The 13,005-nt window shown below is 34.9% G+C and overlaps 1 long non-coding RNA gene across 1 annotated transcript; it reads right to left on the bottom strand.

Annotated features, from left to right (window-relative positions):
• Positions 1-5,908: 5,908 nt before the first annotated feature.
• LOC148783899 (uncharacterized) lies at positions 5,909-8,023 on the bottom strand. Its single transcript, XR_016058178.1, has 2 exons — positions 7,576-8,023; positions 5,909-6,544 (listed from the first exon to the last, which is right to left on the bottom strand). It is a non-coding gene; the product is annotated as an uncharacterized LOC148783899 (long non-coding RNA).
• Between the last annotated feature and the right edge of the window lie 4,982 nt (positions 8,024-13,005).

The following is a 13,005-nucleotide window of genomic DNA, read 5'->3' on the forward strand; positions in this document are numbered from 1 at the left end:
GTTGCAGGGCACGTATTACTTTTGTTCGTGCCCATAGAGAGAAGAATAAGGAAGCTGATGTTGATTGTACTTAGATTTTAAGAGCTTTTAGTTGGTTAGATTTTCTTAGAAGCTGGATTTCCTGCAAGTGATGTTGAAAGAGTAATGGAAGTATTGGAACCTTAGAGTTCACAAAAAGAAAAAGTCCACCAAAATCTTTTTCAAGGGCCCGATTTGTTCAAATAAAACGTTAAGGACAACGATTAAGTCGATCAATTCCGCACCCATCACATCCAACCAGTAGGGAATTGTTATTATGTTTATCAGAGATGTTGGATTAGAACCCATATCCTTCAAGTTTACAGCAAGTGTCTTCTGAAAGAGGCAGAACCCTCAACCAACTAGATTAAGTATGAGCAGGAAATAGTGATGGTGGTGCAGCTACATAGCTTATAGAAATGTTACAAAATAAATTGAAAATTGCGGTGTATGTACCTTGAAAATAAACAAGAGAATATTATCAAACCACAGCTATGAGTTGAACTCTTTAACATCTCACCGATTTTTCTGATCTGATTTCCAATGGCCTACCATTCTTTTGATCAAATTTAAAATAGCCCATGGGTCACAAAATGTTGGAAAACTCATCAAATCATACCTTAGATGAATGTTAAGTAGTTGATTTTTTTTTTAAACTGTGCTTATTGATAGTTGATCTCTATTTGGTGTGATTTGATAAATATGAATCAGCATCATCATTATTAGAACTTTTTCCCAACTACTTAAGATCTGCTACACGAATCTTGATACGCCATTCTACTCTACCAAAGGCTATATAGAATTTTGACTGATCTCAAACTTCACTTACATGCATTTTTTTTGGGGATAGATCAGTAGAGATTACAGGTCTCTACCCATTTTGGAAAGAGTCAATTTTTTTAAAGTGTTAATGAGAATGGAGGCCATGACTTTTAACTGAGGCTCAGGTGATACTACGCAGTATTAGGAAGATCGAGTCGGGGCGATTGGTCGGTTATGGCCCCAGTTGATTAGTCGGGCCGACTCTGACTTAGTCGGCTGATTAGTGCCGAGTTTTGTACTGTACAAAAAAAAGGGGGTAAACAATCTTGAAAAATTATAAGAAAATTGTAAAAATTGTTTAAATTATATAGGTATTTTTTTTTATAGTCACATAAAATAAGTGAAAAAAATAATTATATGCATAATTGGGTTCCAAAAAAAACATTTAGGCACCTGAAGCAATACTTTTTCAGTAATTGAAAGAAATTATATACAACACAATAGTTGAAAACATTGTTTAAAAGTAGTAAGATAGAAGATGGGATTCAAGATTTTATTGAGTTTCGTTATTGGGGTTGACTGAGGCAAAAATCGTCGTGAAACCCGGTGGAGTTTATAGGGTAGCAATAGTATCACTTTATCAAGTAGGAATACCACCATGTGAAGTTCCTATGCCATAGTCACCTTGATTTTAAAATTGTCAATGCTCCTCGCTTCCTTAGCCGGTGTTCTGCTCCTCATCGGTGTTGTCATCATTGTGAATAATTAGCCTACAACACCCGTCACTTGTGCGTCTATGTCCTGGGGTATAGCTGCTATGCCTGACTCTCTCGACTTCTTCCTGAACCAATCTAAGCCCCTCTTCTTCCCCAGTAGAGGTCTTAGTGCCTTGCGGCTCCTTACACTCCACGATTGTGGAGCCTGCAAAGTTCATTATTGGACCTGCAAAAAGCTTTTAACACGCCTTTTCTATAATAGGGTAGAAATCACTTGGTTTTTATAATAAATCACCAATTAGTCTTGCAAATCGGCCGATTAGTACCTATGAGTGTATAGATCGATCAATTTCTACAGTAAATCGGCCAATTAGTGCAGTGTAGGGTGGCCTAGGAAAACACGACTACTTGGGCTCGGCCAATGCTCGAGTCCGAGTCAATTGGTCGACTTGAAAAAATTAGCCAACTTTTTCGACACTGGACAACCTCCATGACCCAGCCCCATTCTCATTTGACAAATACCATAAACAATAAGCATAAATTTTTTCCTCAGGATTAATACCTTTTGTTAATTCACTAAGATGTCCCCCTACGATCTTTTAATGGCACCAGTTTGTTGCTTTATTGAGCAGATTACATGTACAGCCATTGGTGTGAATGCTCTGAATTTCGGCTATTCAAGTTTGTTCCTTGCATGAATATTATATTCATTGGTCACAAAATGATACAAACACAAGGCTTCGAGAGGTGCATCTCTCTTTCTCTCTCTCTCTCTCAAGATTGAATAATGAGCCAGAGCAAGTTTGACTAATTATCAGAGCCACTGAGTTCCTTACAGCAGTTTTCCATAGTTATCACGTATTTGATGCTCATGTTTTGCATTGTCGATTATTTAGGCAAAGCTTTGTCGCAGACTTTTCCTCTTATAGGTGAAGCCGTAAGGGGGTACGCCTCTCTTATGCTTTCACTCTCAAAGTTGAGAAGCGACAAGAGCACCACCTTTTATGCTTCTCAATATAGCGCATATGGAAAAATTATGTATGAGCAAAAAAATAAATAGAATAATATGGAAATGTCCATATTATCTAAAATATTACACGCAAGGTCGGTCCCCTTTGCAGTTTTTTACTTTACCCAGTTTGCCCTTGGTCTGAAATTACCAACATCAGCCCCTTTTTTTTTTTTTTTTCCAAACGTGGGCTTGTGACCTAAGATTTGGGTCACTTCTGGTCGGACCAGGGACTGAGCAGTCCGAGGACCTGGGACTACTAGTATTGCAGCTTTAGGCCACAGAGAGAGCGGTCCAAGGTTAGGGACCTCGGACTACTAGTTTGTAGCTTTATGCCATAGATAGAGCGGCATGAGGTCTGGGACGTCGGGCCGCTAGTTGTGGCTTTAGGCCACAATCATGGTAAGGTGCACCTTAAAATCTCATTAAAAAATGTATTTCGGTGCCAAAACTCTTATCATGGACTAAAAGTCTATTTTTCACCCCTATAATAAAATTGAAAGTTTTGAAAATGGTGCAAATCTAACATATCTATGAACACTAAAAAATCTCACAAGTAGTGTAATGGTTTTGTGTTAATTTGGAGAAAATATGAGTAATGGCGGATTGGGGTTTTGGGGCTCAAAAATCTAATATGTGGATGATAAAACCACTTTAATGATAAAATATTTCCACATTTCGATAGGGCTTGGCTAGTGGGAAGAATTACGCGTATTTTGGAACAAATTTGAAGCCTTTTGGATGAGATTTGAAGTAGAACAAGAAAGGATGGTGGATTGAGTTTTTTGTGCTTGTTTTACTAGTTTTTTGGCATGTGAAATTTCAATCTAATAGTTGGCTTATGTTTTTTGTTTTTTTTTTCAATGATAAAATTAAGTGTTAATTTAAGAATGGGATCAACTCATGAAATTCTACATGCCCATAGCATAGTTTCCTTATTTGCACTCTTATTATAATTTATATGGATATCAGAATAACTGTATGAGTTGATGATTAATTGAAAATCTATAGACTTGTACATGGTATTGAACATGTTGATTGTTTTTCTTATTATTATTTTTCTGAATGAATTTTTGACATGAAGTAAGAAATCTGTACTAATTATGTGGACCTTATTGATGTTTTACTCTTCTCTAGATTGATTAATGGCCATTAGTGGAGTGAGATTGTTGATTCTCCATAATGGTTATTTTGAGCATAACTAGATTGATAGATGTACGCATTACAAAAAAGGGAACTTAAAAGCCATACTATACATGGGGGCAACTTACTACGGCAACTAAAGGATCATATCGAGTCTATATTGAGCTCTGAACCAAGTAGTTTGAAAACTATGTATTAAGAAAAAGACCAGCCAATGAATTTTATTGATTTAATAGATAATGGAGATGTAATGTGGTGGCCTCCAATATATATGCATGTGCAGCAAACCAGACATCACAACCAAATCCGGGGGAGGATTGGCCTTTTAAACATACGTCTGCTTTGTCAACAAGAGATAAGTTTGTGTGATAAAAGACCTTCAATTAGGCGTCATGTTATTACAATTGTCCTAATACTTCCTGAATAAATCCAAATTATGTTTGAACTATGTTTTTTTCCGTGACATATATTAACCAACATGTGGATCGATACCTACTAAATGCTCGAAATGTTTTCTCACAACTACCCTACTATACAAGTGAATGTTCATAAAGGAGTAACGTAGTTGTAGAGCATGATACTGAATCTTTGATTGAGCCACAGATAGAATATGATGAATATGATATGACGCCCTTAGAGAGCCCATGCAGATTAATGCCCATGCAGATTAACACATACATGAGTGACATGAGTGGACTTAAACATGGGACAGGATTTCGATACTGCTATAGAGTTATGCAATCACTTAGTTGATTATGCGATATATCATAATTTTGTATTGACGTACCATAGAACTGATCAAGAAAAGGTGAGTGCATATTATAAAGGATCAATAGATTTTACTTGGCAAGTTCAGAGCTTTAGGGTCAGAATGATAAAAACCTTCAGGGTGAAAGAAATGATAAATGAGCACACTTGTTGAGGAACAATGGGCCAGGCACATCAGCCATTAGCATGAAGCCAATGGGTTGTGAAAAATATTAAAGCTCGACTAAAATACGAGATGAACCTCAAACCTAGATATCGCAAATGAAGTTCAACGGGATCATGGGGTCCCATTATCATACATGCAAGTTTGACATGGCAAAGAAGTTGAAAGGGCAATGATCCTAGGATCAGAAGTGCAATCATATACTGAGCTACCCTTATATCTTGAAAAATTGAATACCACTAACCCTGGAACTATGTCTTACATATGAATTGATAGGTAGTATAGATTTGAGCGTCTCTTTCGCTGCTAGCATCTATGCCTCAATGGATTTTATTATGGTTGCAGACCGTTACTAGATTTAGATAGGACAATCTTGAAGAGAACATATCTAGGGATCCTATTGGCTGCAACAGTCATAGATGCTAATCATGGCACCTTTCTTGTTACAATTGCAATGGTAGAGAATGAGCACACCAAAAGTTGGACATGGTTCATAGAGACCTTGAATAATGTGTTCCATCAGTTGGGCGACAAGGTTCCTTATTTGACAATTGCATCCATTGTTCACAAAATCGCTTGATCTAACCGCCCGGTTAGATCGGAACCGACCACTCTGGTTCCGGTTTTGGGCAGTTAGGGTGATCAACTGGTATTTAAAAAAAAAATTAAAATTTTTTTTATATAAATTCTCAAAAATAAAGAATTTGATTTGTAATGTATTTTTAAATATTCTTTACATTATGGTAAAGATTAAAAATTGTTTTGGTCATTAATACTCACTTTTATATTTTCCCATCTTTTAAAAAAAATTTTAAAAATAGAAATTGGAAAATATAAAATGGGCTAAACTTCATTTTTTTTCATTAATCTTCAACTTCATTCGAATGTTTTTTGTTTTAATCATTCTTTATATGATTTTCATATTTTAGGAGATTTTTTTGAATATATATATATTTTTTTCAACACTTTTTTGATCGCCCGAGACTTGTCCGGTTAGAGCAGTTGAATCGACCGGTTTACCGGTTAGGCAGGTTAAACCGCTTCCAGGCCTATGTCAGGTTAACCATTTCGGTTCGATTTTGCGAACACTAATTGCATCAGACCGTCAAAAGGGTTTGCAAACTGCAATTCAGCGTGTAAACCCGAGATCCTAGCCAGTGCATTACATGTGCCATCTTGTAGATAACTTCAAGAGAAAATAGAAAAACATAGTATTCATAATGCAGCTTTGGAACTCTGTGCACATACTAAATACTGAGGGATTCGAAGAAGAGACGTTGAAAATTAAAGAAATAGATGAAGGGGCTTACCGATGGGTACTAGGTCAAGAAAAGGAATATTGGGCAAATGCTTATTTCCAAGGCAAAAAGAATTACGATCATCTTACATCCAATATATCTGAGTAGTTCAACATTTGTATTTTAGAGGATCATGACAAGCCGCTCATTATGAAAGCATCAAAATAAAGTTGGTGGAGAGATTTGCTATCCATCGGCATGAAGTTGAAATGTGGACTGCCGTGCTAGCGCCTAAAGCACAAGAAGTCATAGCTGAATAGATTGAGAAGTTAAGGTTCCTGCATACTGTTATATACGTCGCAGATAGAAAATATGAGATCCATGAGGAGATGATGCATGCTGTAGATCTAGATGCCCCTAGCTACACTTATAGGGTGTGGTGGAACAACAGGTTGCCATGTTCCAATTCAATTGTTGTTATAGACCACTGTCACCTCCAAATAATAGTCTTTTGCGAGTCGTATTTCGCCATTCAAATTTACAAGGCCACATATGCAAGTGAATTCCATCCTATACCAGACTCGATGCCTTTGACTGGAGCATTGAATAGAACTATATATCCCCCAAAGACCAAACGACACCCGGGCAGACTGAAGAAGTAGTGCAGGCGGGCATAAGCCACAAAAACCTGGGGTTACTGCTGTACACATTGTGATGATGCATGTTCCTAAAGAGAAAATTTAGTGGGGGAATAGTTAGTTCATCCAATCAAATAAAATGGCTAAACCAAAAACGAAGTCAAATATAAGCATTGGAAATCGTGGAATTTCTTTTAAGCTTTGAAGCAAATACATTCCAAAAATTTATTTCAGACTATTCCAAGATTGTCATATACATAGAACCAACATGCCATGACGACATTTCCAAATAATCGCAAAATCTATGGACTTAAATCTTCTTGAAAATACAAGATTCACCTAAGTACATCAATTACCAAACGAACTATACAAGATATTGACCAGATATCAGTCAGGGAACTGCTTCTTATAAACAACCACAATTTGATGAATCAGTAAAGGAATAAATGTCACCAAAAAAAATCGAGAATTGAATTTACACTGAATGATATATAAAATAACATAGGAAAGATATTAAGCTATAAGGAGTGCAATTTCATGAATCTGACACTCAAATGAGAATTAACAAAAGTTAATCTCTCTAAAAGCAAATTGCAAATAGCCTAAACAAATAATCTCAAAACTATTTCAGTGAGCTTCCAATCACAAGCAGCTACAAATGAGAAACATGTTAATTCTAGACAAATTAAATTATAATATAATCCAATGACATATAAATAAGTCCAAAAGACTTCAAATATACAAATTACATACCATGAAAGACATAAATGGGCCAATCTCAAATTGCATACATCATCAAATCATGCACTTAACTCAAAATTATGGAAGCCAAATTGTTGATCAGTTATGTGCCGGTTATGGTCTTACATACAACACATTCGATTTACCAGATATTCTTCTTAATTCATAATCATCAGGCTTGCAATAAAAATTCAAGAATACAAACGAAAAACAAATTTAGAGGAAATAAAGAAGAAGAGAACATTGATAAGTTCACCAAAAAAAAATGACACCAAAAACCCTAATGCGCCATTGACACATTGGGGTTTTTTGAGCCCCAAAACCCTAAGCCGCCATTAATCTAATTTTCTTTTAATTAATACAATGCCATTAAACCTACGTGATTAGCGCCGCCAAATTCTGTGGTTATGGAGCATCAGACGGTTACTTTGCGGAGAGAGGGAGCTCTGGGCAGGGAGAGTGAGGGCAGAGAGAGCGAGAGAGAGAAGAGCAAAAATGATGGGAAGAACGGTCGAGCAGGGTTTTAAGGCATTCCAGAGTGTTATTAAGTAATACGAACACTAGACAATATAAGCTAGTTATTTGATAATTCGAACACCAGAGGCAATGTTTTACGGAAAGACTAGGCCTTTCTGTCCGGTGTTGTCATTACCGGAAAGGAAGAAAACTTAAAGAAAAAAAAAAAAAAGCCGCGCTAAGGGTGGTCCTCATAATTTTGAGCACAAAGAGCATCATTTGGTAATAGCCCTGCCAAAGAGCGTCGAAACGTAAATCACTCCAAAGTTTTTGGAAAAATAATTTTATGAGATTTTCAATACTTTAGTTTGTATGCACGAATGCTCAATTAAAACCAGGATATCTATTAGGTACTTTTCAAATTAAAACCAGGATATCTATTAGGTACTTTTCAAAAAAAAGGGATGGCGTAATTAAAAGGACAAGGTTTCTATACTTTTCCTTACAGGACAAAACTTCTATACGTTCCTTATCCAGCCATTCAATCTAATGAATGGCTGAGTTGGGCCCAACTACAATGTCACACCTCTACCAGTATTCGCAAATTCGGCCGGTCCAACTTGGAACTGGCGGGTCAAACTAGAACCGGGCACTAGCTGATCCATTTTTGGTCGGTTTGGGTGGTCTGATCAGGTATTTTAAAAAAATTCAAAATGAATATATATAAAATATTAAAACATAAGGGATTTGTTTGTAATGTGTTTTTGAATTTTTTTTATCATTTTAGCAAAGACTGGAAAGTGTTTTGGCTATAAATACTTATTTTTATATTTTCCCGTCTTTTTGAGAAAATTTTAAAAATACCCTTGGGAACAAATCGATTTTTTAAAATCTATTTTTTTTCATTGCTTTTCAACTTTATTTGGATGTGCTTTATTTAATCATGCTTTAAATGTACTTTTATATATTTTTTGAATTTGTTTTTGCATTTGTTTTTACTTTTTCCTGAGTAGTCGGCCAGTTGAACCGGTTAGTTTACCGGTTACTCAGATCTTGCCCTTGGCTTGATCGATTTTTCGAACACTAACTCCTATACTGTTTTATTTTTAACTATTTTTCTAGCAAACATTTTTTCATGAAATTTTGGTTTTACACTCCTCTTTAATATCACACCTGTAAAAACTATAAAAGAAATATTCCTGATAAAGTAAAATGATCAAAACACCCCTAAAATTTTAGGGGTATTGTGGTTCTTTTTATGTTATCAAGAATATTTTTTCATATATTTTTTTAGGTGCGCCCCATTGAGATGATGACTGTACAGAATTTCATATTCATATGATTTTAAAAAAATAAAATAAAAAATTCTGAGGGTTCAAATCTAGATCAAACGGTCAATGACTCACTTTGATCTAAATTGGATGACCGGTGAGGGGGAAGGGGAAGTATATAACTTACAGTAGGGGAAGTATAGAAAGCTTTCCCTAATTAAAAGGTCAAACCACGTATAAAAGTAGTCAAATCAATTGATTTATCGATAAAATAACTGCTTTTTAAAAATGATTATTTCACTCAAGTATCTTTATATCTATATTGCTAAAACATGCCCAAATGCTACAAATGGGTGAGGTCTAAATCGATCTGATCTCTAATAGGATACGACCCTACAGGTTCTGGAACAAACTTAGACTCATCTTGATAAGGTCCATGTACATCGGCCCCCTGTGTGTGCATGCACACGCTCTCATGCGCATGTTTACACATACACAAATGTCAGGTTGAATATAAACAGGATAAATTAAGGCTAGAACTGGACGTAGACCTAGACCTGGATCTAGTAAGATCTAAGTCTATTGGGCACTAACCCAACCTGTTTGGTCCACTTTGAGAGTTCAAACCTAGACCTGGTCGGGTCGAATAACTTGATTAGTTTCCCTATAGATTCGTTTGTTCTGGGTTTGGAGTCCTAAACGAGCATTATTTACTGGTTTCGCCCCACCGAAGTGCCCCAATCTAAATAATACAAATACTCCTATTTGTTCAATATTTGAAATCCAAAAGATGTTTTTCCATTGAAGTTTCTAATTTTGGGTTTAGAACCCAGCACATGCCGGCCTGAGCCAAATGATGGGATAACTCTCACTAGGTTAAATCCAAGTTTTTTCATTAAAATCTCTTATTTTATATTATTTTGGTAAATTTGCCCCATTTGGGTCGAGATTCAAACTACTACGATATTTCTAATTGTTAAGGATTCTACACCCATAACAGGGGCATTTTCGACATTTGTAAATCAAAGGTTGAAGACAGACTTGAATGAAATGATATTATCAAAGTAAACACCGCGCTGGTAAGTTGGACCATTTCACCACCTCAGAGACTATTTGTCATGGTTTACTCATTGTATTATAAAGGACTAAAGGGAAAATATTTCGTTATAATCTCAAATTTAAGTTTTTAGAATCTTATCTTTCATCTTATAGTATTAAAATTTGTAAATTATCATTTCATTATGAACTTGTAGTCGTATTTAATTGAAAAGTTTACTTTTTTTAAAAAATAGAACAAATTTAAAAAGGACAAGACTCGTGTTTACGCTTTGATCCACGCCGATCTGTGGGATAAGTTTAACTCAAATCTTTGCAAGATTGAGTTAATTTTATGAAAAATTAGAGAAGGTGGGGGGGCTCAAGAATGGCACGGATCTATTCAGATCCGATTCTTTCTTGAGTCCATTGGCAATGCTAGCTGCAAATCTGTATTTTGATTTAGAAATGCTTCTAAATTTAATTAAATATAATAATAAATTATTTTTTGAAAAAATAAAATAAAATAGAGAATTACATGAAGAAAATAAATTAAATTAAGCAGAGAAAGAAATACTTACCTCTAGGGACCCGAAAACCGGAGTTTCGAACTTGGATCAGGTCGCTCTTCTAATTTGCGCCACCATCTACTTTTTGGATGTCTTATGCTTGCTAGAATTGGTAGATCTAAGGTTCTTGGACCTAGATCTAGAGTTCCTAGAGCATAGAAAAGATTAAGGAATTTTAAGTAGGGTCTAGCTAAAATTTTCTTGGGATTCGAGGAATTTTAGTTTTTTAAGGTTTTGGGATCTCCTAAGTTAGAGTTTGGATTTTGGGATTTTCTAGAATGGGGAATTATTGGTTTTGGGATCTCCTAAGTTAGAATATGAATTCTGTGATTTTCTAGGTGTCACACCCCAAGAATTTACAATACAGATATTCCTGAGATGTGACAGTCAAAACAAAACAATTTTAGATATCTACCATGCATTGAATCAAAATCAAAACCCCTTTTATATTTATTTTTTATTTTTTTTTGAAATTTTAGGATTATTATATAAACTCTGTTCATAACTAATATTAACATAAAGGTCTAAACATATATACATCTCTTGACAGGACAATTTTACAATGGCGAATTCGTACAAAGTAACAAAAGAAAGTTTAAGCACAACTACAATATATTCCAAAGTTGATCCTGACGAGCACTCAAAATGAAACCGCAGTTATCCTGAAAAAAATGTTTACCATAGTTTGATGAGTTTGGCTACTTAGTAAGTGATCATCATAAACCTAAAAATAATCATGGCTGAAAGATATCAATATTTTCAAAAAGGAGATCTATTAACAGAAATGCATCAACAGTTTCACTTTCAAAAATACATAATTAAGTATAATTCGAATAATTGAAATGCGTATAAGATTTTAACGGTAGTGCATAATTCAAAAGATTTCGTAAAATACCTTACTGACGTCCTAAGTAGTTCACCTATATACCCCATCAGCATCCTGATGGGTCCACTTAATCCCTATCGACGTCCCAGATAGGTCTACTTAATCCATGCAGGTCCACTTATACGTCACCAGCGTACCAGATAAGTCCACTTAATCCCTAGCGGCGTACCGGATAGGTCCACTTATACCTCACCGGCGAACCGATGAGTCCACTTGCATACTTAAAATATTTCTAAATCTCTTTAAACATTCGAAAGCAGCAATATCATGTACTCAACATTATTAATATGAATTTCACTGAAACCATTAATAACAGTCACTTTCAATAACATTTTAAAAATACCCAGTCAAATATTTTGGGCTCAAATTCAAAAAGGTAGCAGTTCGTAAAGACATTCTAGCATAATTGCTAATCTAGTATGTATAGAAAAACTCTTATAGAAATCCAAAAATACGGAATTATCACAATTTATGGGATGTCAATTCGCAAATAAACATTTCACTGACAATGCTATAAGCAAATGCAAAAGTATCGGCTTTCAAATAATAAGGGAGTCATTTGCACATGAATTTTACAATATCTAAATATTAAAAAACAGTAGAAAGAAGTCTCACAATTTTACTGAAAGCAGAAATATCACATTTATTTCTAATAATTTTACAGTATCTAAAATTCTCTAACAATAGACAAGAAAAATAAATTTATTTCTAAGAATTACAGCATTTAAAATTTCTAACATAGATAAAATATCACAATTCTATTAAAAAGATTATTTTTCGAGACAATGAGGTCACTTACAGTTGCTCATCAGATTTGATTCATCGGAACCATATATAGGTCTGGACCTTCAAAATGGTCTAAGAGATTCAAGGTTTAGAGTCCCTAAGCTTTACTTTGTATGGTTACTGCTCTCGCCTTTTTATTTTCTTTCGAGGAACTAATCCTTGTCCAATGGTCAAGCCCCTTGCAATTGCCAACTACATGGCAGAAGTAAAAATTATATAAGCGAAGGAAGACCTCATTACTAGACTCTTAAAAAGGGATGATAGGAGAAGGTCTACTCCAAGAGAAATATCAAAGCATACTTTCCTGTTATCCTCAGAACTCATACGTATATAAGGGATATAAGGGAGAACACTTTTTTTTCTTCTAATGATTTACAATATTTAAAATCCTAACAGCAAATAAAATTTCACAATTTTACTAAAAGTTTATTTTATTTTACTTTGTTATTATTTTTTATTTTTTTTTCAAAATAATGAGATTGTTTGCGCATAAAATTTATCGCGCCTAAAATTCATGATAATAAGCAGAAGTAATTATTTCATTTCAATTTTAAAAAGAACAGATTATTTTTCAAGATAATGAAGTCACTTACCTAAAATATTTGAGAGGGAGCTTCCGATCAAAATTCGGCTAGAGAGAGGAACTCACTGTGTTTGTAAGAGGGGGAGCGAGAGTGGAGTTCTGTAAGGCGACGCCTTACCCTTCACCCTATTTAAATCTTCTAAAACGCCTCCACCTTATGTATGAGGTGTAGCATAAATGTCCGCCTTTAACACATGAAACCACATCCACTAAAGGACGTGGA

The sequence above is a fragment of the Amborella trichopoda genome, chromosome 1, assembly GCF_054954075.1.
Source record: "Amborella trichopoda isolate Santa Cruz 75 chromosome 1, AtrichopodaSantaCruz75HAP2 v2.0, whole genome shotgun sequence".
Lineage (NCBI taxonomy): Eukaryota > Viridiplantae > Streptophyta > Magnoliopsida > Amborellales > Amborellaceae > Amborella > Amborella trichopoda.